The following is a 27,112-nucleotide window of genomic DNA, read 5'->3' on the forward strand; positions in this document are numbered from 1 at the left end:
AGCTCTCGGGTTCTGTAAGAGCAGGAGTGGTCAGCCACATGACAAACTTTTACATTTAATTTTGTGTGCTCACAAAGAGATAGGGGCAGAGTGCCAGCACTTCTGAAAATTTGCAGAAAATTTCCTGGGAGGTACCTGTGTACTTTCTACCCATCATTTGCCATGGACTCACGGTGTTGTTTTCCGTCTCACATAATTTTGGGGGAGCTAATGGACAGATGGAGGCTGGGCAATGATGGCAGCCTTTGCTACTGGACAATGAAATATTTTTCTCTTGAGCGCTATCACAGCGTGACAGGTAGAAGAAGAAAGGATATGAACTTACTGCTTCCATATGCTCCATCAGAGTGACCAGCTGCACTGCCGGCAGGAGGTCGCACAAGCCAGTGTTTCTGAGTTATAAAAGCAATGCAAGCTTCCATCATTTGCTTTCGTGCTGCATGGAGTTTCCAGAGCTATTCTGGAAATAAAAACCTGAATTTTAGGACTGGGAAAGGTTGAGAACACAGTTCTTGTTCAATGCAAATTGATCCCATGGTGGTCCTGGGACAGACAGTCCCATGCAGAGCACGAGTGGCAGCTCGTTGCACCTACGGGGCTGCTCAGCCTCTGCTCTTAAGCAATTACAGCCTGGCCACATAGCACTGCAGGACCAATTAGTAACATTTTTTTTTTTTTTTTGTAGCTTTCTGTCTCAGAATCACATTAATGTTACTTCTTAAAGCAAGCTTTTAAAATGCTGTGCTGGTATGCATCTCAGACAGTGCTGTTCAAGTTTCCAGATTCTCTGCATTCAGAGGAGTAACGGAGAGCAGCGTTTAGTCCTCTCGTCATTGCTCCTTTTGTTACTCAGGAAGAGCTGCCTTCCCCTCATTTTGATGGCAATTAGACTTTTATTTCGGCATGCACCTGAAATACCACGCAGTTTTGTGCTCCAGTTTGGGATTATGATTATAGAGACTGCAAAGGGAAGGGACATGGGACACAAAAGAGGTTTGCTCACACTGAAGGGTGACTGCGAATGGCTGTCAGGTAGGCTGCAATGTAACATTTTCCTATGACATTTACGGGGAAGAGGAGGAAGCGTCCATGCTGGTGTAGCTTTCATTGTAGGGACAATGCCACATCTTTTAAAAAAGAGAATTACCGGCCTTCAGGTGCAATTACTTGGTTAGCTTATGTCTCGTGGAGATCTCAAAGCACCACAAACATTGGACAGTTTAGTTTCACGCACTCCTTTTGCAGTAGGGATCAGTGTCCTTGCGTGTCCTGACACGCAAGTCTGAATTGGAGCAAAAGTCACCCAAAGAGCTTGTGGCAGAGGTGGAAACAGGACAGGTGAGTCTTGGAAATCAGCACAAAACTCATCTCCTCCCAGCCCTAACCCTTTGCAAATACATGTACCTCTGGGAGCAGTAGTATGCAGGACAGTCCCTTCTCCCTCCATGTGCAGTCATCTGTATGGAAGTTCTGGAAGTTTATGTTTTTTATCTCACTTTGCTCAAGCAAGCTGTGACTGAAGTCAATCCAAGTTTTCCTAAGGACAAAACCAAAAACTTTGGTAAGGCCTGAAGTATGGGAGCTCACCTGCCCTGCAAGCTCTTTAATCACCACACAGCGAGTGCACAGCCTCTGTTCTTGCACTGAAGCATTTTGAAACTTGCTTTGCACAAGAGAGAGCAATGACACAAAGTGCACGGCCCAGGAGAATCATGCAGGATTGGAGCATCATCTATTTATACAAGTGCCCCTCCAGAAAGCGGGGTGTATTCGTAAGAGCACAAATGTTTCTTTGTATTTTTCTCAAGTATTTTCTTCTCCTGAAAGGCACTTACTCTGGGACGGTTAACAAGGCAGATTAATTCATGTGGATCCTTGCAGCAATGCAGGGCTGTCACTGGTGGGGAGAGAGGTTTGATTATATTATTCCCTATTGTCAACACAGGCACTTTATAATAGATTTATGGCTAATAAAATCTTTTAGTAGTATGGGATCCTTGAGTTGCAATTTTCAACCTTTGGCCCTTGCTCAAATCACCAGCAGATGCAAGCATTAATGAAACCAAATAGCACGTGGATACTAAAAAGGCATATGGCTGGATACTCAATAAAGGCAGTAAAACACAGGAGAGGGATCTTTACAATCTGCTTTGACCTAATGGAATAATTCTTTCAATAATAAAATTACTCTTTACATGATACAGCACACCTCAGATCAGTGAATTCAGGATTTAGAAGTTTAGGGGTGGTGCTGTTCTATAGTACATTTTCTTTCATTTGAAAAATCTTATGTGAATTTACAAGTAGAAACCAATGAGGAAAAGACTGACTTATGAGTAAGAAAATAAGCAGGCACAAAATAACCAAAAGAGAGGGCTTTGTGGAAAGCTTCTTTCCTGAAACGATTTGTGTTCAGCTGGTGGCTCTGCCTGAAATGCAGACACCGTGATCTTACCAGAATGCACTTGGGATCTATCAAACCTTGCCTTCATTTCAAGCCAGAGATGCTTCAAACCCTAGACTGGTTACAACTTAACCTCCTTTTGGGTTCTCTACTGAAATATCCTCATCTACGGTGCCACCAATAATCTGTGACAGGGACCAGCAGAGTGAGGAAACTGCTCCTTAACCGAGCACATTCAGGAATACAGCAGCCCCTTCCCTCCTGTCCCTGTCACACGTCGGGAAGCCCAGGCATAGGAGCCAGCAGTTCTGCTCAGCAGGGCTTTGAGATGCTCTGCAGAGCTCACTCAGTCCCTCCTTGCCCATAGCGTGGAAGCCAGCGGTTCTGCTCACCAGGGCTCTGATGCTCTGCAGAGCTCACTCAGTCCCTGCCTGCCCACAGCCTGGCACTGCTCTCAGCAGCATCAGCATGGAGAGCTGCAGGACAGCTGTCATGCAGCGCAGTGCTGGGGAGCAAAACGCTCCCAAATCACAATTTAGGGCATGTCTTTATGGACATCGGCTGAGCCCACGCCAGCGACTGCCAGCAGAAGTCAGAGCACGTGAGGTGGTTTCAGACTGGAGGCTGCCATCCGCATCCAGTGTACTGCAAGTGAGTTTTGCTGCTAATTAAATCCTCTCTCCTGATTATTTATAGCCCTCTATTTACTGGCTCATTGATTTTAGAGGCCATGTTAGTTTTCTTTTTTACATGTCTGTCTGAATGGCTAGATTATAACGTATTACACAAAGAACAAGTGAATTGGTGTCAGAGTGATCTATTACACAGATGGTCTGTGAGCAAAGGGCCTCTGTCTTTGACTTTGGCATACTGAGAAGACAGGGAAAGATGCTGAGCCCAGTTAATTCGGTGCAAAATAAGACTGTCAACCCTATCAGTGGCTGTCTTGGGAAGTTTCGGACATTGGCTCCATGCAGTTTCTTCTGGTGCTGGCAGAAGTTTATAGAGAGGAGACAAGTGGGGAGGTGGAAACAGAAGTCATCTGTGAAAACCCAACAGTCATGGACTGTAAAGACAAGAAGTTATTTGCTGCCTGTAAGAAGAGAATTACGGGACATTAATTGAAATTAACAGGCAGCAGGCTTGAAAGCAAGTGGAAGCTGTTCTCATGAAACTACGACATGGAGCTCTGCCATGGGTTGCTATAGGATCTGGAGATTTGTACAGCTGCAGGCCTAGAGAAACTAATGGGAGAGGCCAGCCCCTGGAGAGGGCCTTAGCAAGAGGTCATGGTGGTTTAGGAAACCCCACAAGTAGCCATGGGAATGTTCATGGCAGGCAGCACTGCATGCTTTCCATCTCACACTTGGCTCTTGGCAGCTGCTGGTGGCCATTGGCAGGTGGAGGAGAGCCGGAGCCAGCCCAAACTGACCTTAGCTGAGTTAAAGCAAAAAATCCAATCAGAGGCTGAAAGCACATTTAACCTGGCCATCGGAGGTAGTTCATCGAGCAGCAATGCCCATGCTGCCACCACATGAGTGATGCTGAAACCCTCCCCGTGGGAGCAGAGATCAGGCAGTCCGCCCACAAACACATCATCTCCACTGTGCAAGAGGAAGAAAGTTGGCTTTGTAACTACCAAGACCTTGGGTGTAAAGGATTCAGATCCATTTCTCACGGTGTATTTGTGTGGCCCTCCAGCACCAGATCAAGCATTTCCAGCCGTCGCACCACCACGTAGCCAGGTACAACAGTTATCCTTGTTCGGGACCCAGCACACCGCTCTGCTGCAGTGCTGCTTCATGCAGGGAGCAGGGGATGCTTTGAAGGCAGGGACATAGCAGGACTGGGACTACACAAGAAATCAGGACCGGGACCATGAGCCCTTTACAGCCCCAGACACAGACAGGTAAAATCTTGTGCTGCTGCATGACTGGGACGCCAAGTCCTATAATAATAACAATTAGTATACATTATATTAATATTATATTAATATTATATTACTATACATTATCATATATTTAGATATATATATTTAGATATATATTATATATATTTATACATATTTTATTATTAATATTATATTAATATTAATTATATAATATATATTTTAAATCATTTATAGCTTTATTTCTTTATTTTGTTCTGGGGAATTCAGAGTGCTGCGATGCCCACTGCTGTGTCAGCTTGGTCCTGACCTTTACACTTACAGTATACACAGGAAAAGAAAACAGGTTCTTTCCCTTTATTCCCTAGTTGTTCTGTGCTTAAAGGAAATAAACTTTTGTTTCAATAATCATAAACACAAAAGGTTCCCCAGAGGGCTGTTTAAGACTCCAAGCTAGTTAAAAAGAACATTTGCATGAATTAAAGAGCAACAACAAGTCACCACTGATCTAAGCCTAATGCTTAACTAGAGGCTGTAGGTGGGGAAAAGCAAGATCGGCATGAGGTAAGAAAGAAAACCAGGATGTTTCTTCTCCTTTACAGTGTGCCTCCCAGGCAGCAGCCAGGGGAGCAATACCTGTCCTTCACCGACTACATGGTCACTTTATGCCTGCCTGTATCAAGGCACAGAGGACAAGCAGCTTTGGTCTGCTGCAGGGTAGCGCAGGGATTAAGCAGGGAATACAGGCAACTTTCAATTTCCCATTGCAGGCTCCTCCATTGCAGAACCCGGATGAAACTCCTGACCCTGCCTGAATTACACAGAAGGTATAAAAGCCTCCAAGTGTGCAAATCTGTGGCTCTTAAATACATAGACATATGCAATGATGCACACAAAATGCACTGGTTGCTCACGCCTAGGTTTCCTAGTGTTTCTTTGGTTTACATTAGACCTTATTTATAGATATCTGACCTCAACAATTACATGCATCTACATACGTGCCCCATCTATACCTCATGGCTCAGACTGCACAAGGAGCCACTTTGGGCACCCGCTGCCACCCTGTCCCCTTCCCCACGGCCCCTGCCACGGACATGGCCATGTGTGTGAACACACTGGTACACTACTGCATGCACCCCACGCAGCACAGCTGGGTGAATGAGGATACATTCCTGAAATCCTTCGTGAGCTCCTTATAAAGCCTGCCATGCAAAACAGACTTGAAATTGTGTCCTCTGCAGCTGGTGCTGGAGCCAGAGACCTTTGTTCTCCACTGCAGCTAGAGATCCAGGTTTTGTTTTCTTTAAATGATCACGTTCAGAGAAGTCAACATCCTCCAAATAACCCAAAAGAACCCATTTGAAAAGGGACTAAAGAACGCAGTCCTTTTTTTTTTTTATAAGGGAAAACTACTTGTTGAATGCATTCATATCATTACAACATGCCCAGCGTAACAAGATTTGACAAAATGATGCACAGCTTAAGGACTCCAGAAGATCAGACAGCAAACGCCTGCGTGCAGCACAGCTCTTGACTTTGAAGTGCTGTGTGGGAACGAAACTTCGTAAAATGTTGTGTTCAAGTCTGCAAAGCCTGGATGGGTTTGATCAATTATTCAACCACAGCCCAAAGTCCCCATTAATCTACATGAAAACAAGCCACATGCGGGGGAAGGCAGGGGGCTCGGGGAGCAGCACTGCAGGGTGAGTGCAGCACGAGGGGAGCAGGCTCAGCACCGGGCAGGTAAGTGTCTGCTCAGGCCGCAGGGCTCAGACACTGAGACCTTTGCTTGCTGCCTGCAGCATGGCTTGATTGATTTAATTGTGGTTGTGAGATGGCACCTACCTGTTTCTGTGACCAGCAAGTCCTTGCCTACTGGCTGTTACAGCAGGGACAAAATCCGCGCAATTAGAGGCTGAAGGGCTGGGCTGGCTTTAGGCTTTGCAATGCTGTGATTGTTACAGAAACCATTCCAAGAGCTAAAGATTTATTTTTGTAAATCCCTGCATCTCAAGGGTTTGAGATTATGCAGTGCAAGTGCCTGTCGTTCTGAGTAGCTGTTGGGCAATCACCCAGCCAGGGAATGAACCGTGCCATGCGATTAGGTGACCAGTCACACAGGGAGCCCATTCCACAAGCCTGAGCATTACTCAGCAGCTCCGCAGGAGACAGCTGAGAGCTGGGAACCCTTCACCACCTCCAGGAAGCAGCACAAGCCCAGAGGACAGCTCAGGCTGGCCACCCCAAAACCAGAGGCTCAGGCAGGGTGGTTGCAGGGGAGGCCAAAGGCTTGGTGCTTGCTTAGCCCCATAGCACAAGAGCACTGGGGACTGTCCTCTAAGTACCTGACCCTCCAAGTCACACCAGGGTCTTGCAGAAGGGGATGAAGCTCCTTATTTATCAGGGGACATTTATAAGTCACCACTGGGGGGGTGGGATCTCCCCCAGTGTGAACTGAGGGGTCTCTAATAACCGGCTCCAGCAGCAGAAATGATGCTGCCAGCATCCTGGGATGAGCTTGCTGTGACCCAGCCATCCATCCCGTGTCCCCATACTGCTTAGTCCCCATGCCCATCACTGCCACAGTGCTGCAGCTCGGAGCTTGTGGTTTGTGAGAGCATTTGTCCATGGCTGGTGGAAGCAGCTGCACAGCAGGAAAGCAGCCCAGGAGACGATGGCAGTGGCGAGAGAGCCCTTCGCTGCACAGCTGATGTCCTCCTCTGTGCCTTGCTGGCAACGCTCATCCAGCGAGAGACGGAGGCAGCAGTTTAATTTCATATCCCCTGGGGGGACTCCCACAATGAAAAGTCTGCAGAAGGAGGTAAACTCTCTGCTGCTGCCTTTCGCAAGTAAATATATATATTTTTTCCAAGCCCACAGTGCTGTATTTATCTGTGACTTTGGCAGCATTTTCTTAGAGACAGACCAGACCACTGTGGCTTGCAAGCTGAGACTCTGACCCAGGGAGCATCAACCCCCAGGGCACAGCTAATAGGAGCCATCTGCCCAGCATCTCCAAAACAAATCAAGCCAGCCCTGCACCAGATACATCTTCCTGCTTTTAGGAGGATTGAAGCTTGTCAGTCCTTGTACTCGCCTTTCTCACACCTTCCTGAAAAAAGCACATTAATGAGTAGCAGCCACCCCAGTTTTGACCAGCATTGTTTCTGCATGACATTGAGAGCTTCTCAGATGTACCTCTCTCCCAGAACATCCTCTGGTAGCTGTTGATTAGGAGTCATGACAATTTCTCCATCCCCTCTTTCACTCTGCATTGCTGGCACCATTTGCCACTCACCCAGCATCACAGCAGCATCCCTGCAGTTGTATTTTCTGCTTTATACCCAGAAAACTTCTTCTCGTACACCATAACACAGGCATGGCCTTTTGACTCATTGCCAAGCAGGAGAGAAAGCAGCTTTCAGATTCATGTTATTTTCCAGGATTTTAAACAATTACCTCTGCTATTCTCTCCATGCGTGTGCTCCAAGCGACTCTGATAACACAGCTCACGACAGATCTCCTGCTCCGGGGAGAGGTGCTGAGCCCCCCGGTGCTGCCCTGCCATGCTCTGCTTCTGCACAGGAATTTATTACAGCCATGAGGAGCTTGGCACAAAGGAAAAAGACTTTGTCATTTCACTACGGGAGGAAAATAGTCACACCGGTTCAGTCAAACAGTTTCTTGCTTGGCTAAAATCCACCTGAGCAGGACTTGAATGTTTTGTCTGACTGTTCCTGCAGTCCTCACGCTGCCAGACACCCGTGGTTGCTGTTTGAGCATGCAGCAAAGAGAAAGTAGCACACTGCAAAGCAAGGCTTGAGCATGCACTGGTGGCTGTTTTAAGCCCAGGGGCTGAAGCCTGGGTGCCATTGGCTTACCTGTGCAAAATAGCAGCACTCCATTAAACGTGCATTATTGCTTACCACAACAGAAGGGAATGCAAGGTTGTTTGCTGGCCTCTTCCAGCACTGCTGGCTAAGGCAGAAAGCTGCCTGCTGTTGATGGCCATGCAGGTGTTGTAACCTGACATCCATCAATATCACCCTGCCAAGCTTTCAGGCCAGAAAATCAGCAGTCTGATATGTACCAGAGGAGCCCCAACCTTTCTCCTCTGTATCAGCACAGTGGATGAAGCACAGGATGAAAGCACACTTTCAAAACTGGCTGCCCACATACTGCTGGACAGATTCCTCCCTTGCAGGTCACTTGGAGAGGTTTCATTTTAGTGCAATCCCACTGGGCCACCAGTCTCATACCCATCCAAATTTTGATGGGTGGCCTCTTGTGGCTAGGGAAGGATACTGGCTTGAGCTCCAGCTATGCCTAAGAGCAGTGCTGGTATAAAACATGAGCTCAGAGCAAAAGAACTCCACCAATGAACCAGATTTGGTTGCCAGGACTGGTAGATGACCAGCATTTCAACAAGGAGGCTTGGGCAGGAAGGGATGAGGACCCTGTCAGGTGTAGTTGCTAATTAACCTGGGAAGTAGCTCAATTATTTCTCTTTGAGGTAAGCACTGAAACACCTGGGATTACAACCTTTTCCTACCTACAAAAGAAAACTCATGCTGACAGTTCTTATATTTCCAAACTCTTGTTTGATCCTTTACAAGGTACAGGAAGGCAGAAAGCCCCAGCATCCTGGGCATCTGATCAATACACCTAAACCCCACTTCCACTTTGATCTCACACCAGGTCCTGATCAGTTTTTGAAATGTAAATAGTGCTTTTGAACACTTAAATCTCCCCTTAAAGCCAAATCACAGGGGGAGACTCAGCTGTTCAAAGAGCAAAAAGCAACTAAGCTTATCCTAAACCTGGTGGTAACAAGCCAGTAACAGGGTGTTAACCTGCCCACCTCTCCCCATCACCCAACCCCTTCCAGAGAGCCTAACTAGTGGTATGGGCAGGCCAGAAAGGCCAGACCTTGATAAGCTTTGTCTAACTCCAAAAATACACTAATTTACTCTTTGGGCAATCACCAGTGCCTGAGATTTTTTATTTTTATTTTTCCCTTTTCTTAAAAGCAGCAGCATCACCTTTGGAGAGTGCTCGGTATTCAACAGAGCTCCTAGAAAAACAGGGACCTTTCATTCTTCCAACATTTGCTGAAAAGCTATTTAACCTCAGAGCTAAGCTACTAACACCCTTAACTAATCAGAGAAAGGAGAGGACATGTCTCTTGTCTCTAGTGGCCAGACAGCACTAAGGAGCCTGAACTTGGCTAAAGCTACTTAGCTAAAAGCCTGCAGCTTGTTCAGACTCCTGCTGGCCCCAAGGCATGGAGTGAGATGCACATCAGAGCAAAAAATCCCACCTGTGCTTTGGGGGTTTTCATCTGGCACCAATTTATCCCAGTCTCAGTTTGTACATCTGACACAGCCATCTAGATAGCTTTAGAGGTCAATATAGAGGAACACACAATACGTGAAAGCTGATCTCATCTTGATGCCATCAACCTCAGGAAAAAAAACACAACACCAACTTAATTATGGCTGAGAAGACCTATTCCTCATCATACAGAGTACCTAAATCAGCTCACATTTTGACAACGGGCAATGATGCATGGCCTGAGTGGAGAACAGTGCCTGTGTTTGCACATTAGTCTTGCTAGATTCCCAAGCTCTGCCGCAGACTTCCAGGTTTCCCTCACTTAGCTGTCTCCTTAGACAGAGCTCCATCCATCTCCATCTCCAGACACCCCTGCTCAGTGCAATGAAATATCAGCATTCCCTCCACTACCAGGCGGAAAAATTCATTAAGAAATGGGAGGCTCCCAGACACGTTTGCAAGAGCCTATAGTGAATGAGCTGCTCCAATAAGATAGGCAAGTTATAATGAGCATCACAAATCTTCTCTGAAGTCTGAGTTATACAGATTAGCAGGCTCTAGAAATCACTGTGAGATTCCCTTATGCATATTCCTGAAGCAATCTGCAAAAAGACCTTCCCAACCTCTGGTCCCCATGCACAGCCAGCCCAGCAGCAGCCAGCCCAGCAGCAAATAGGCAGCAGGGCTGGCAAAGGGTTTATAAACCTTGCAAGGGAGATGGTGGCTAAAACATTGGCCAGGGCTTCAGGGAGAAGGTTGGTGAGTCCTGGTAATGCAGGGGTGCATGGCATGGAGCAGGGATGCGGAGAGCAGCAAGAAGGTTTTCAGGGCTGAAGCTGAAAGCTTGGTGGTGTGCTCCCTGCTCTGAGCCTGTGGGTGTCCCCTTGGCTGTGGGATGGCCAAGGGATGTGCAAGGAAATGTGCCCACCTGGTTCATGGGAAATGCAGCAGCCAGGGGGAGTTCAGGCAGCTTCAGGCACGGTATCTGCTTGCGGACAAATTCCAAAATTTCTTCTGTTCCTGTAAGGTAAAGACAGAAAGAACAATAAATGCAGATCAGATAAAGGGAGAAAAGAGTCTCACCAAAGATCATAACAGTTTCTGGTGACATTTTAAGATACGTTTTCTATTGGATCTGTGGATTCTGCCCTTTTATGAGCATTCAGCATGTCTGGGCTGTATTCTCAAACTGTGAGGTTTTGTTTGTTTTCCTTACTGGAAACTAGGGACATGTCAGGTCGTGATGAAATCATCACTGTTCACTTAAAGGACTGAAGTCCTTTATCCAAGTACAATCAAAGGGCAAGGTACACGCTGCCCTGACCTCTGGTTTCACGGATCTCCAAAAGCACCAGCGTTTCAGGCTGTCTGTACTGTTTATCATATCAGGAAGGAATGCAGTCCTAGCAACAATATCTATTTATCAGTCCACCTGTCAGACAAATAAAGCACTCATATTAATCATAACTCTTATCTGAAGCACCATCTTGGACTGAGCAATCTCCCCAGCACAATGCATGGCTGGTCTTGGCTGACCTGGGGTCAGAAAGCAGAAGGAAATGAAAACTTTGTTAATTCAGAGGCTTGGGCCATCTCTTGGGATGGGTGCTAACAACGTACAGCCCAGAGGTATTGCTCAGGAAAAGGGAACAAAGTCTCTGGGATTTATTCACATGAGATTGGAGAAGAAGGCTGCAGTGTCCCCATAATCTCCATCACTAGTAATTGCACAGCATTGACTGGGGTTTATATCTTTGTGATACAAGCCAGCTAGGAGCAACAGTGAGGTGGCCATTTGCTGCTGATCATAACACTGGGTGGCATCTCGTAGCCTACTCTTTCACTACTGCCTGCTCCCATGGGGATGGCAGCATCAAAGGATGCTCCCTTCTGGGGCACCACAGCCAGGGACAGAGCTAAAGAGCAGAGGGTTTGGTGGTACTGTGGCTCTGAGGTCACCTCACACCGCTGGTGAGCTGCTGTTCCCCAGAGAGCCAGGTCTCCCCTCTGAAATTCAAGTGACTGACAGCACTGGGATGGTTTTTAATGTGTTTACAGTCAATGTTGCAGGAGATGCTACAGCTCATTTCTGTTCAGGCACCTTGTGTGGATGATGAATGTTCTTTAATAGCTGCAATATTTAGTGTTTAATGTAAAATCACTTACTCCTAATGCTTTGCACTTGCAAAGTTATGGAGCTCCATTTATGCCTGACTGCAGAGCTGACAAATCCACTCCAGGCCTCAGCTCAGGTAGCTGCATGCTGAAGACAGAGGTGGGGAAAGTCTTATCCACCTCCTCCCACCTTTTATACATTCCCAATAAGATGCTGCCTCTAAACACCCCCCCAAACAACTGGGGTTAGGTTAGCAACAGACTTTCTACACCTTCCTATCCATGTTTCAGCATCAGCTGAAGAAAAACCTCCCACCCAGCAAAACCAGCCTGTGCTGCCAGAATTTCGCTGCTTCTGACTTTCCATCCTTGCCATAACTGTGCTTTGTGCTTTGCTATCAAGACCTCAAAGGATCCAACAGAGGGACAGGCACATGAAGGGACAAAGGGAGCACCTGCCCAAATCTCAAAATACAGCCTGAATTTGGGGAGACTAAAGAGGGAAGGACCACTGGGGCTCCACGTGGCCAGCCTGGTGCCCCATGTGCTGGCCTAGGTCCCGTGCCAGTATGTGGAGCTCTGTAGTTGCAACAAGTGTGCCGTAAAGCAGCTCATCTCTTGGAACAAGAACAAATATGATTTCTTGGAGGGATGCTTGCTTAAAATCCAGGGACTAGTGTCAAGAGCATAGCAATCCACTCCCGTTACTGTCATTTATTTTGTGCTGCTGGTGGTTGCCTAGGGGGAAAAATAGACAGAGATTTGAAAGACAGTGCTAATTTAATTTGCCAGTATGAATAAAGATAAGACTGTAAAGCATGTTAATGAAGCTACAGTATCACATAATTCACATGCAAGGGAAACACTGCCGTTCTCAGATCATGATTGTCTTTTCCACATTCAAAACTGATTAAAACAGGATGAGGGCATTTCATTACACGCCCTCCCATGAAAAGCAATGTTCTTCCTGGGACACTGGGGCACATTTAGAAAAAGCTGTAGGGGGAAAGATAGATGCCTATTGCCATGGTCTGTTAAATGTACAGATTCGAGTGCATTCACCATATCAGCATACATTACCTGTTCACACCTGTTTATCTTAGTTTTATGCCTCTGCGGGATTCTTTTTCTCTGCCTGTCTCCTTAGTTTGTCGATTGACAATAGAAAATAGCCCACATTATGTTCGAAAAAGTACTACCAACCCCAGGGAGTGAATTATGGCCCTAGAAGAAGGTGAAAGACTTTCTTCTTAGTTAAGGAAATTAGAATTTAGAAAATCAAAATTCGCAGCAGCAGATGAAAGCCCTTGCTGGCTCCCTGCAGCACCCACGAGGGTTCCCAGGCATGTGTTTTCCCCAGGTCCTGGCTTCATAAAGCAGGTATGGTTCAAGCTGTATCTGTAAAGAGAAGACGATTCTGTTCCCTACAGACACGAAGGCTTGTGCTCCTCACTGAGATCAGCAGGAAATCAGTTCCCAACCCTGTGTGAGAATAGCAAGCCAATGTCTGTAACTCAGAAAGAAAAAAAAAAAAAAAGCACATTATAATTAAAAATAATTACCTATCAAGCCCCCTTAATCTTGATTTAGCTCCATGAGAAAGATGGATTTGCTGGTTTAGCCAACAGGGTGGAGGAGAATTTAAGGGAACGTTAGAAAGGAGTAAAAGCACTTCCATTGATATGTAGCACACAGTATGCTCAGTTTTAAGACAGTTTGCTGCTCTTGTGCAGTATTGCCAACACAATGACTCAACTCCAGCGGGATGGTACGACATGAATCACACACCCTGCGCTTCCTCAGGCATGGAGATGTCTGTTTTGTCCTTCTCTGAGGTTTCCCCTAATTGCTGAAATTGTCCTGGTTGAAAATGCTTTTTGGGATAGGAAATTACAGCACGAACAATACATATCGGTGCCCTTTCACTTTAAAAATGCAGAAATAATAGCCAGCTTTCATCATCCATCTGGTCTGAAAGGAAGAAGTCTTGGCCTTCTGCTCAGCAGCACCGTGCTCTGCTGCCACCAGGTCATGGGGACATGAGGACGTGGTAGGTGGCACAGACTGAGAGTGGGTCTAGAAGGAGCGAAGCAGAAAATTACCCATGCTTTAATTTAGCCATCACTTCTACAGTCCCCCAAACTCTTAAAAATAATGTAAGGACTGTGGTGCTTGTCTCAGCTCATCAGTAGCCTCTGTGGGGTGGAGAGTCCATGAAACGCTTCAGGTCAGTATGCAGGTGCTCAGCATCTGCTTTATTTCAGGGTCAAGACAGAGTGTGGCCAACACACGTAGGTGTGGGCACAGCCTGGGAACTGCAAACCCAGCTACTCACATCCCCAACAAGGACTCCAGCACTGGTAGAGGACACAGTTGCATGCTCTTGGCCATTAAAGGCTTCATATTTCAGATTAGGCTCCCAAAATCTTTGGGCAGGGCTAGGACAGAGGAGGGGTGATAAAGCAAAGTCGTATTTATAGGGTATGTCATACATTATCCAGCTTTTTTTCAAGCAGCTTTTCGAAATCTCATCTCTGAGGATTTATTTTTTTCTCTGCTTCAGCTCCCTTTGCCGCTCTCCTTCCTTTTTCTTTCTGCACTGCAGTTTCTCTTGTGCCTTCCTCCATCTAGTAGAGCGCTATGAATCCAGGAAATTCATGAACTCCCAGAAAGTTATAGCTCTTAAAAAGCATTCATTTGCAATGTGAAAAATGGTTTGATGTATATCTAAACCTAGGTGACTTTATGGAGCCATTACAGTGCAGGTTTGAATTGTAATGCTATATATCTGTCTGTAATTACTTGGTCTTAACTGTTGCTCAAAGCTTCTGTTTTATACAGAAAAGGTAAAGCAACAAAACCACTTTTGCTTTGCCTTGAGTCTCCAGGGATGGACTTGTGCTGGGCAGTCAGGCCAAATGCAAGAGGTATGTTGGGGTTAATTGGCTGAAATCAAGCAAAATGGACTCGGTTTTGCAGAACAGAGAATTGCACAAAAGAAAGAATCAAACTTCAGAAAATCACGAAGTTTTTGAAACAATATATATTGTCTGCTCTCTGCGTTTCCTTTGGTTTCTAAACCCTTATAAGTCTACTTGAATGAAGTAGCCAAGCTTTTTTTCTACACCCATACATGAAAGCTTTGAGTTTTCTGCTTTTTTTCCGTGTAATGAGAGAAGAAATTCTCTTGTAATCAGACGCTTTCAGGAACAAGAGCTTTATGCTATGAGACTTAAAAACCAATTGTGATATTTAGCAGAAAGCCACAGCCAGCAGCTGGGTTCTCCACGCCCTACAGCTTGTGCTTTCACATCTCTCTCCTAAAGAGGTGTGGGCCTGGCAGAGATCATCACCAGAACCAGTTGATATTTTAATTTCCTTTTCTCTGGGATAAAATACCAATTCCAGAGCAAAGAGGATCTTTCAGGCACGATCATTGCTTCCTTCGGAACTTGGCTGAATTGCTCCTTGTTTTCTCTGCCTCCCCTACACTCTTCCAAGAGAGTTTATTTTTTTTTTTTTCTTTCTGACTTTGATGACCTTCACCTAATACAAGATATTATGGCGTTCCTCCACCACAAGGCAGCCATGGACCAGCTGGGGAAACTGAGACATTTGCTGTGACAATGGGGTAATGCAGAATACGCTGAGGAGCATTTCGCTCAGTGTCCCGCAGATGTGGAGGTACAAACAGATCCCCAGCACCTCTGACTTCAGACCACATATCTGATAAAACAGAAAATACATCAGTCACTATTTTGGTAGATTTCCTGTTTCCTCTCAGAAAATTTGTCTTGAGCTTGTCTTTTCTATTTTTAAAGAAAAAAAAAAAAAAAAGCCCCCAGCCCACACAGCCCCAGCAGAAGATGCTTTTCATTTTTTCAGGTCAGCAAATGCCTACAGGCACAGGTGAGCTGGGAAAAGAGAGAAGTTCTCAATAAATAGAGGGATTTAGTAGACCAGCTGTCCTCTGTTACATCCATCTCTTGGTGAACACTTGCTCTTGATGTGCACCTTAGCACCTCTTATATATATATATATATATATATATATATATATATATATGTATATGTATATGTATATGTATATGTATATGTTTTTTTTATGCATGTCCTGGAGTTTCAGGCAGCTCTTGTGTCTGCACTGCTGGGGGATGGAGAGTTTGGCCACTGTTTTTGCTGTAATGCCAAGCAAACCTTTTCTCTGATTTTTTGCCAGTGTAAAGAAAAGCATTAGGCTTGAGAAAACAGACCGCTGCACCAGGTACTTCAAAAGCATGCGTTTTCTTTTCCCTTTCCTTCCGTTTTGATCATTCAGTTTGTGGCACAGTCTGTTTGTCCAAGTCAAAACTCGCCTTGAATCCTGGCCACAAAAAACACCACCAAATGAAACAAGTGGTTCAGTGGAGTGTTCGCAGTCTCTGGGTAGCAACTTTCCCAGGGAAAGGAGGAGAGCTGTAAGAATCAGCTCTGGCTGACATTTGCAATGCCGTGTGATGCTCCTCTGCTGAATAACTACAGCAGGCGGAAGCTTGAAACAAGATAGCTTCAGGATAAGTGACTCGCTTCATGCTGTAATGGAAAGAGGCTGAAGCTTCATATTCATAACTTACGACATGTAAAAGGAGAAAATATATTTATTACTCTTTTTCCAGCTGCTCTCTCCGATTGATGCTGGAGTTTATCGGAGAAATCTCTCTTCCCAGCCCCAGCCTTCATCAGCCGCCCAATCTCAACCTGTCAGGCCAACATTATCTTTGTTCATTTGCAGAACAATTCTGCAGAGTTATTAAGAAGGAGTCTTGCCGTGTTAATGCTTTTGTGCTTTGAGGCGGTAATCTGGAGTCAGTGGAAAGTACGGCAGAGAGACAAAGCCCTCAGCGCATGAACACAAACAAGAGCTGCAAAGGAGCCAATACTAATTCTTCAGCTCCTTCTTTTTGTTTTAAATGTGCAAATTCTCTTGCTCTAGGAAATAATTTATAAGGCATGTTTCACCGAGAAGGTTCATAAAAAACACCATCCAGCCGTTCATCTATCTATAGAGAAACCCAACTATTTTCCTGTTGTAAAATTAAACTTAGGATAAATGAACCAAGTTAATTATGTAAGGAATGAGAAATACAGGGATGCCACAAACTTCCCTCCGCCTTGGGAAGGTTCTTGTGAGTTTTACCCAAGTGTGGTTGGGCAGTCTCTGTTCCTGCCCCTAAGACCAATCAGGACAAAATCAGCTGTGCCCAGCTCCTCGCACCAAATCAACCACACGAGGTGACCAAATCCACTTCTCTCCCCCACCTCAGGGGAGATAGATGCTGAATCCCTGAAGTGTGGCACTGGGATTAGTGGCTGTTTCTTGGGACAGCTTGCACCATACCAGGGTGGCTCAGCAGCCCAGCTAGCACTCAATCCAGCACAGCAGTGTGAAGGCCAGGTAGGTGCTCAAGGGGGTGACTGTGACCAGTGTTGTGGGACATGGCTTGGGTGAGAACCCAGGAGGCAGGAGCAGTTTGGGGTCAGCTCTGCCAGTGGGACTAAGTGTCCAAAGGCACAAGGGACTGAGACCTGAGCAGGGAACAACACCCTGCTCCCATCAGGACAACAGCCCTGAACCTGAGCCTCTTCCTGTGCAATGAGAGGGGTAATGCTCCTGTTTTCTCAGCTCTCTCTGTTGATTAGTTGCATGATAAGCTTTGAGCTTAAATGAAAGGAAGGAGTGAGCATTTCTCCCTTGGGTATGTCCCTGCTGGCTGTGGGCGATGTGACTGAGCTCAGGCCCAAGCTGTACCAAGCAAATGAAGGTCTCCGGAGTCGCTGGTGACCCTGACCAGCTCCCACCACGAGCACTGACTCCAGACCTCCGCTCTCCCCAAGGCAGCTCTGATGATCCTTTCCTGCTCAGCTTCAGATATATCACTTCAACAGGGTTCATGCCAAGGGTTGGGGGTGAAGGGGGAATGTCTGTGGACTTTCAAACCCCCTTTAAATTAAACACTCATCTGTAACCAATGAAAAACAGCAGCCGGATCTGTATTATACCTGAAAAATCCCATCCTGACTGCGCTGAAAAGCTTTTCAGGTCAGCACACAATGGGCTCTGAGATGCTGAGATTCCACTTCCTCTCAGCGTTAGTGCCAGCACCGTGCTTGCTTGGAAATGTTGATTTTCTTGCAGAGATCACTGCATCTATCTCAGGATAAGCACTCACTTACGAGACATGTATAGGAAAGCTGTCCCCATATCTCAGTCTTTCTGTAGATTTCACAGGGTATAAAAGCCTCTTATTCCTTGTATTCATCACCAAGAACAGAAGCTTTGAATTCTTTGATTCCGGTAAACTACCATTTATTAGACGCATTAAATGAAAGACAGTCAAAAGGAGAATGCAACAGAAAACTCCAGCACTGGAAAGCCTGCTTCTACCTTGCTTTTCTCATCACTAGCACAAACAGCTTTTCAGAACATCAAAGGAAGCACTGCTATATAATAAGGCACATTGCAGTCAGTGAGATACGGGCGGATGTAAACGCAGCTAAATAGGAAGATATGCATTTAGAGATAAGTTACATCTTGGAATTCAAATCCCCATTTATCACCTCTGATAAGTTACTCATGCATTTAAAGTCAGGACATGGTGTGTGTGTCTGCCTCTCTCCCCCTAGAGATGCACACACTCCGTGGTACTGAATCAACATTTTCAGTCCTAGGGAAAGGCTGCTACCGAGGCAGGGTTGGCTGGCCCCGTGGGGGCTGACAGGGGACCTCCAGAGCTACAGCATCCCATGTGGATGGAGGCAAAGAGGCAAAATTTTGTTAATGTTGCCTGGCAAAACTCAGAGCAGCTGCTGGTGGAGACGGCAGGGGTGGATCACACCTCACCAGGAGGCTGCTGGAGTCAAAAGGCCTCATCTCGATGTTGTCTGTCACAGGGCTTGGCTTTCACATCCTGAGGTGCCACATCTCATGCTCGGTGAGATGTATTCTCCAGGCCCTAAAGCAACACTGGCGAGAAGATGGAGGAACTGCCGGAAGTCCCACAGTGGTTGAAGCACAAATACAGTGAAATAAGAGTGTCAGTTCCCCTGTGCTGGAGGATGAAAAGCAGGCTGGAAAGAAGTCCCTCTCCTGAGGGGAAGGAGGTTACCTCTGCACCTTGTGGAGAACAAGGCAGCACCACAGAACTCCTTGGAAAAGGAAGCATTGACCAATCTGTTATAGTGAAGCATGGATGGCCACAACAACCATGAAGGTTCAGGGGCCTAAGAGTTAGTCTGAGGATCAGGATCAAGGGACTCAGAGCTGGGCTTGTTGTTTTGACAGGAGAAAAACCTGTGAAGTTCCTAAAAGCTGAATTTGGAAACCAATTGTGGTTTGGTGGTGGGTTTTGATCACAGAGCTGCACTCTGTGGCTTCTTTTGATGCTGGAGATTAATTTGGTCATTTCTGGCTTTTGGAGTTCAGATCACACTTATGTCTTTCCCTTTTACCCCATTTTATAGGGAAAGGATTTTAAGCAGCTGCAACGTAAGGGGTGGAACTCACTGCCACGGTCCTTCACTGAGAGAGGCGTTGGAGAGCAGCCTCCCCGTTGTCTAGGTAAGGAAATCCACACTGCCCCAGAAAGGATTAAGGCACCTTAAGGATTAAGGAGCTATTGATTGTTCCTTATCAGAGCAAAGAGAGCCCTAAACCTAGCAGGACTGAACAGAGAGCCCCACAAATGGAGCCTGCTCAAGGGATTCTGCACTCTCTAATGAGACCCATGGCCCTGGCTGCATTTGATAGCACAGTGGCTTAGGTGGAGTGGTGATTCCTGTGGTGATGCCCATGATCACGCTTTTATTGCAAGCCCATCAGTCCTGGCTGATTAACAAGAGCCATCTGACAAAGCCCTATCTCCAGAGAGGCATTCTCTAATCCTCCCTAGCTCCAAAGGCAACAGATAAGCAAAAGGTGGGCAGTGTCTCTCTCTTGAATGGGCTGTTGTGATAAGAGGACCCAGCCTTCCTCAGATCCCTGACATTAGAGACCTGCTCACCTACCTTGTTACAGTTATCTGCTAATTCAGCATGTGGTAATTCACACCTAAAGGCCATAATTACAGCCTGCTCTGATCCCCAAGGCTTCAGGCCTAATAGGGCAGAGTTTACAGAATGAATTTCCATTTAATATTGTCCATGTGACTCAATGAGAAAGAGTGAGGCTGTGAAGAGGGACCAATAAATACTGCCAGGGTCCAGTCACAAATGCTAAGCACAAAGTTAAAACTCTAAAGATTCTGGTTTACTTTCCAATAGATTATTTCTCTTTACAAATTTAGGGTGTTGAAAGTTCAAAATGACTGAAGAGACAAAGTCCCAGTTTCAAAGGGAGTCCAAAGGCTGGATTCCCAAGGTCTTGACATCACAATTATCTCAGTGACCACAGAAGCAGGCAACTGGTGGCATGTGCAGCTTTTCCTTGCCATTGATCTTCCCAACTCCCCTGAAAATGGGCAGAAAAGGGGCTTCTAAGTCGCTTCAGAAAAACATGATTTTAAGGAAAATAGGAACAAAGGAAAATCAGAAAATTACAAACTGAGGTCTGATTTATATTCACGTTATTTACTTCCTGAGGAAAACATGGACAAGCTGGCAGGGTATTGCACTGACCACCGGCCTGCTCAGACTGCAGGCCATCTCAGACAGACCTGTGCTCTGCAACCACCACTGGGATGTGTTTGAAGGACCTTTGTCATTCCATGCTATTCCATTTATCTTTTTTCCTGGTGTCACTGCAGATACCTCCTCTGTCTTGGCAACTTGTTTCTCTGCAATGAATCATCAGCACCTTGCTGGCATTCAGCAAGAGGGCTGCTGGGTCTGACCTGCGCTTGTCTGTGCAGGAAATGAGAGGGGAATGCACTCTGTGCCCAGCACAGTGTGGTCTGCACTCTGCTATCTAGGGACTGGGTCCAGCCTTCATTTTCAAGACAAATCTCAGTCTAGACATCCCTGAGTCCTCTCCCATCTGTTTTTACTGATGTCTATCAAGCTGGAAGACATTAGTCATGTCATTAGATTCGCACATCCAGAAGCAGTAGAACAAAACAGCCAAAGAAAAACCCCTTCTTCCCCAATAAAGGTTTCTGACCTGGAGAGTTCTCCAGTAATAAGGCAAGAGCAAAAGCTTCCTGAGCAATTCGGGCTTTGAAGTTGGCTAATAAATCTTTCCAGCTGATCTCTGCTGTGTGCAGTGAAAGCTGTCAGAGGTTCAGAGGCAGGATTCTTTGTGCGTCCCTGCAAAACTGCTTCTGAACGGTGCACGCTGCTCTTTGCCGCTCAGCGACGGATGCTCCTTTGAAGGTGAAACCTCGTTAAAATTAGAAGCAGCCCCAGCTGCCACAGCTTCTTTGTTTTGTTTTGTTTGTTTCATCTGTGGAGAGCAGGGAAGGAAGGGCAACGGGCACGTGAGAGCTTTGGGATTTTCCCACTCCTTCCCATGAAAGCCCCATCTGTGCAAAGCAGCAACAGCTCACATTCAAAGGGGCAAAGGCCGAGGAGGTAGCAGCAACAGTCGTTTAAAAGTGAAGCATCACAGAATTCCTTTGTCAAACACTACCCATCTGTCTGTCCTCTCTCACAAGCACCAGGTTTCCTTGGAAACTACAGAAATGCCAACAGGCAGTGGGACTGGTCTATCAGGCACGTGTTTGACCATCCCAGAGCTTTTGGTGGTCAGTTGGATCTAACAGACAGCTACATTGCAACCTCAAGGGTCATGTTGGTTTGTAGGGGTGTCAGGACAAGCCGAGAGCCTTAGGATGTCCCTCTGTTGCTGGGACCCCAATACCAACTCTCTAACAATCTGAATGCTGGAGGATGTGTAAGGCATAGGCTGGTGAAGAGCACCTCGGAGTGTGGCTCATGTGGCTGAGCTGTGGTGCTGGTGACATGGGTGTTGGGGTGGGACCAAGGGTGTTGGCATCTGGTGTTGGGGTGGGACCAAGGACTGGGAGGGTTCATCAAAGATCTTCTAGAGCCCAAGGCTGACAAACCAGCCTGACACGAGAAGCTTAGGGTTTGCTTTCTGCCACTGATATGTCTGATGCTGGTAAAGGTTTCAGGGGCTGCTGTGTTAACCCTGTTTTAACCCTGGGGGCTAAACTTGAAAGCACTTGAGAGCTGCTACAGTGACTTCTGCAGGCCTCTTAGGCCAATTTTCCAACCCATCAGCAACTTGGATGGTCTGAGCCCAGATCCTTTGCACTGCTGCCCAGGAGTACAGAGGTGACCGTGCTTTGAAGTGACCCAATGTGCTTAGGACGTCAGCCAGAGAGACTTTTAGCCTGAATGCAGAGAAAGTAAGTGAGGGCAAGCAGAGAGGCAGAGACCTGCCCCAGCCCCACAGGGGCACCTGGGCAGAGCAGTGGTGAGAAGCTGGGTGCTCCAGACTCCTCAGCATCCCCTCAGCATCTTTCCCTTGCAAAGACAGTGATGATAATAATAATTCTTGCTTTATTGCCATCGCTATTGTTGATGCCATTACTGTACTGGCTTAGCCTCTCTGTCACTTATACCTACTTAAGTTGCAGAAAATGGAGACCAGAGCCCCTTGCTGGGTGCTAAGCTCCTGGCAGGACTGCAGCAGCTCTCGTAGTGCCCACTTCCAGCGGTGCCACACAGCAGCCGATGCGTGCAGCCCCCCCTCAAACGCATGCACAATGGGAAACTCATCTTGACTGAGGCCTCTGGGCGCAGCGGCACTGAGAATAATAACAATAACTTCTAGTCAGGTTTTTAATGGTGAAGCAAGCCTCTCTCCCTCTGAAGAATCCTTTAAATGTTCCCTAGCTCTTTATCTTTTGCTTCCTTTAAACTGTGATTGAATTTAGGACTAATGAAAATGTGAGTCTGAGAGCATTTACTGGAAGCAGGCTGCTCTCGCTTTTTCATCTCTCTCTCTCTGCTGGCCTGTCTCGTGATCTGCCTTTCTGCGTCCACCCAGTGAAAGCGAACAAACACATTTCTCCAGTGGAAGCTGGTGCATAATCAGGGATTGAGCAGGTTTGGGTCATTCATCTTCGTGTGGACAACAAGGTCATAAGCTGGGCACTGCTTGCTTATTTTCCTAATATCTTTTCTCAACAGCAAATTGTATCCTAATAAAACGGACCCTTTCTGTTTTGTCTTTTTCAGAGGAAAAACAAAAGTGTTGCTGGAAAATAAAAGCCTGAATGTGTTTTGCTTTTTTTTTAGCACCAGACAATCAGCAGTTGGCTTTGTTGGTCTGTGGATGGAATCCAAGACTAGACAGTGCTCACACCTCTAATTCTGGTTGGGGTTGCTATGCCCCTACAGAGCTGGTAGGATGCAAGGAAAAGATTGATGCAATTTTTCACCATGGAGTAAAAATGTCTTCCATGACATCAGAAATTCAGTGTTACAAAAGATCCTTCATGATGCTACTGTCAGGAAAACCCATGTTGGTCGATGGATCTTATTTTACTGCCCTTCTGCCTCTCTTTCCTTAGGTACCATAACAGAAAAATTCCAGGATCTCAGCCGAGGGCTCCAAGACATGAAATCCCGTCACATGTCCCATGAATACAAGTCACCCCAACTAGTGCTACCATAGGCAAGAGGAATTTCTCTCCTTCACCTCCTGGCAAGGCACAGGTGAATAGTTCTTGCAAACGTTGCTCTTTTGGCACAGGAGCCGCAAGCTCAGGTCTGGCACCTTCCCCATATGTGTTCGCCTGGCACCAGCAGCCACGTGGTGGCCAACGTGACCGATGTCCAACGTACCTGAACTGTGGCTAACATCATCCTTTGTGCTGGGCTGCCACTGAAGAGGCATGCTATTATTTCCTTCTTTTTTTCCTTCCATTTCTTCTGAAGACAGAAGAGCCTCTTGCAATCATAAAATAACAGAGCTGGGCACTGCTATTTTTCATCTAACCTTTCCTGCTTTCATCCTTCCTTTCATGCCTTCTACTAAAAAAATGCAGTTTAGAAAACTTCTAGACTAGAAGGTCAGATCACACTGAAGTCCTCAAGAAATTTCCTATCCCAAAGTTTTTCTTGCCCACACTGGAGCCAGCAATGGGCTTCCCTGGGAGCTGAATCAGAGTCTGGCAGGGTGCATCTTCCTGCCCTGGGTTTGTTTGTACAGCACCGAGCACAGCGGAGCAGAAATCCTCCCCTCAGGCAGGGGCTCTCTGTCTCTCTAATGCCACCATCTCCATTTGATACCAAATAGATGGAGAAAAGAAGGAACCAAGGAGTTACCACCTAAGTGAATTTGCTGGAGGTGCAAGGAAGGTACTGCAGGTGCAGCAAAGCACCACCGCTTGGGCAGGGAGCAGGAGACAGCCTGTGTGGGACAAGGTCTATTTTGGGAAGAGGAGTGAACTACTTAAGGATATATTCGCCTGAGCAAAATTTATCACTTCTGTCTTTGTATTTTTTCTTTATTTCTTTTTTCTTTTTTGTTTCATTTTGTTTTCAAAACAGCAAGTACATTGGAAGGGGGAGCGAGGAGATCAGAGTTAAAAAAGGTAGATCTTAAAAAGGTAGAAAAGCCAGATCCTGACAAGATAAACCTGAAACAGAACTAGAGCACAAGTTACAGGAAAGGGAAGTCCCTTTTTAGTACTACGAACAAGCCTTACATTGTGAGTCTACATTAAAAAGAGCCAGAGCAATTAGAATTTGAGGCTGCCACATAACAGGCTCACAGCAAAATAGCAGTGTAATGTGCCAGGTCTTTCATTAAAGACAAATTGTCAAATAGCTTCTGATGGAAACCTGCCCTGTCTGAGAGTGATCAGAGAGGAGCCGGCGAAATACCCGCTGCTGTGCGAGCACCTGACATTAAAGCAGATGGAACAGGAATAGTTTGTGGCTCTTCCAGCAGAGAACTCCGAGAGGCTGCACTTTTTCCTCCCTTCTGTGTTTTCAGTAAATGAAGAAATTATTTCAGGGCAGGCATGGAGGCTGAGGTCAGGACTCTAGACACATCTCTGTACTAGGGCTCACTGTCCCTGGGTTTTTGAGAGTGTCACCAAGTTCCAGAGATGGGCTGTGGCTTCCTCCAGCTGAGCCCCAGTCTCCTCTGTCCTGTTGGCGTGCTGCAGCATGGAGTAGGGGCAGCGAGGCCAAGGGAGTGCAGTGACAGCCTCATGCTCCTACATTTCCAAGCTGCCAGCCTCCCTGCCCCTTTCCATGGTGGCATCCATCCCCTGAACAACCCTGCTTATTACCCTGTTAACTTAGTGTTTCCTCCAGTTGATTTCTGATCCTACCTAAAGGACAGATGGGGAGATGGAAAAACCATAGCATTGTTAGTAGGGAGCTCAGAGCCAAGCCCCAGGGCAGCAGAGGAGCTGTGTGCCCTGCTCGTAGACTGAACAGTGTGAGAAGGCACAGAAACAGTGACCACGCTCCTTCGTGGCAGCTCCAGCACATGCAGCACAACCAGCCTCGAGCTGGCTCCGAAGGGGAGAATGTGTAAGGCTGCAAGGTCCCATCCCGCCAGGCAGCGGCCAGAGGAAATCTGCCCATCCGCCTATCTAATTATCGTGCTGTAATTAGGCAGCCCCCTCAGCACCGGTGCAATTTTCAGTTTTGCACAACATCAGCATTTGGCAGGTTTTGCTGGGGCACCTCCAGAAGAATAATCATTGCCTGGTTACTGGTGCCGTGGGGGGTGCGTGCCCCAGCTGGGTCAGCGTCCCACTGCACAAGGATGAGGCTCTAGAGTGCAGATGGATAAATGGGGTTGGGTTTTTGGATTCCCCAAGAATCCCTGTGCATACAGACTGACTGCTAAAATGAATTGCCATGAATACAGTTAAGTCATGACGGAGCCAAAATCTGAACCCTTGGCAGCTGGATTCGGAGCCAGGCTCTGCCTGTGCCTCTTCAGCCTTTAAAATAAACTTAGGATGATGCGGGGGGAGTTGCACTGTGCATGTTCCATCCCTGGCATCCCCACGGGCTGGTGCAGTGTGAGCAGCAAGGGCTCCGTGTTTCGGTCTGCGTGAGCGCCTGGGGCAAAGCCTGCCTCCGTCTGAAGCAGCCTCTGAGTTCGTCTCCACCAAGGCAAAATTAAAATAGACAGAAACAATTATTGTAGGAAAAGCAGAAAAGTTAATAGGGACCTTCAATGTGCTTGTGAGACATTTATAAGGTTTGGGTTTTTTCTCTTCAAGTCTCAGAAAAGAGCTCTGAAACTAGAAAGGTTTTTTAAAAAGACTTGTGCATGAAAGAGCCTAGGAATGCTCTTATGATCAAATAGGGATTTTGTTCTCCATAGTTTATCTCCTACCATGATGAGAAACCTGCAGTGGAGGCAAAGGAGAATCTGGATGACTTTATTTTAAAGCAGATTTTTAGAAAAGCAAACATGCCTTGGGGAAAGCAGGAAATTTGATCCCCGTCTCTATCTGGTCTAGCAGGAATGCACGCAGAGGTGACTACGGCCCCTGAAAAACCTCTCACCAGTGTGGGACCAGGTCCATACACAGTAGGAACCACGCTGTGCCCTAGTGCACACGCAGGTGTTTCAGCTCCAGTAAGGAGAAGGTGGATGCATGGAACAAGAGGGTGGATGGACTGGTACCCAAAGCCCTTCTGTGCTCAGTGAAGGCAGGAGCTGCCATTACCAACAAGCTGCTGCAGGAGCTCTCCCACTTCCAGATGTCACTCTTGGCCAGCAGAGACCGGCTCCTCTGGGGACATCCAGGGCCCCGTGGGCATGTCCCTGTGTAAGGCCCTGCTGCATCACTTCCCCAGGAACAGTCTGCTCTGGCAGAGCTTGCCCAAAGGGCTGTTCTCCCCTTCTGCACCTTTTCAAACCAGCCCTCAGAACTGAATGTGCCCAGCTCTATATCTTCTGCTTGCACACAAACACACTCAAGTTGGGCTCTGTAATTTGCTGTGCACACAAGTCAGAAAGATGGATGTTTAGCTGCCTACATGATGGTTTCTAGATATCCCTGTCGTGTCCCTTAATCATACACTATATCAAACAAACAGTCCGCATTCTTGGTACGACCATGGCAATGTCTGACTGATTCTCCCCGTTCATAAAGCAGGGCATTATCTCTTCCCATCTGCAAACATAAAAATCCCACAGTGTTATTACACAAGTGATGCCATCATAAAATTCTCCCCACGCCTTCCTCACCTCTCCCTTTCATTTTTACGTTCCCATCAATCGGACTGAGACTTTCTACCTCTTCTTCAGCCTCTTGCCATTCCCTCTGCCCCCTCTCCGGAGGGCTGATGAGAGAGCAGGGGGGCACCTTGGGCTCTTCATTTTTAATGTCAATACTAGGGGTTACCCCCGTGGCATGTTGGCTGGGGTAGGAGCTGCCCCCCTCCCCA

General features: G+C 46.7%; 1 long non-coding RNA gene across 1 annotated transcript; it reads right to left on the reverse strand.

Moving 5' to 3' along the window:
- Positions 1-19,839: 19,839 nt before the first annotated feature.
- Positions 19,840-21,055, reverse strand: LOC311423422. The gene is made up of 2 exons (XR_014685710.1): positions 20,874-21,055; positions 19,840-20,225 (listed from the first exon to the last, which is right to left on the reverse strand). It is a non-coding gene; the product is annotated as an uncharacterized lncRNA (long non-coding RNA).
- Between the last annotated feature and the right edge of the window lie 6,057 nt (positions 21,056-27,112).

The sequence above is a fragment of the Aythya ferina genome (genome assembly GCF_964211825.1).
Source record: "Aythya ferina genome assembly, chromosome: 24".
Lineage (NCBI taxonomy): Eukaryota > Metazoa > Chordata > Aves > Anseriformes > Anatidae > Aythya > Aythya ferina.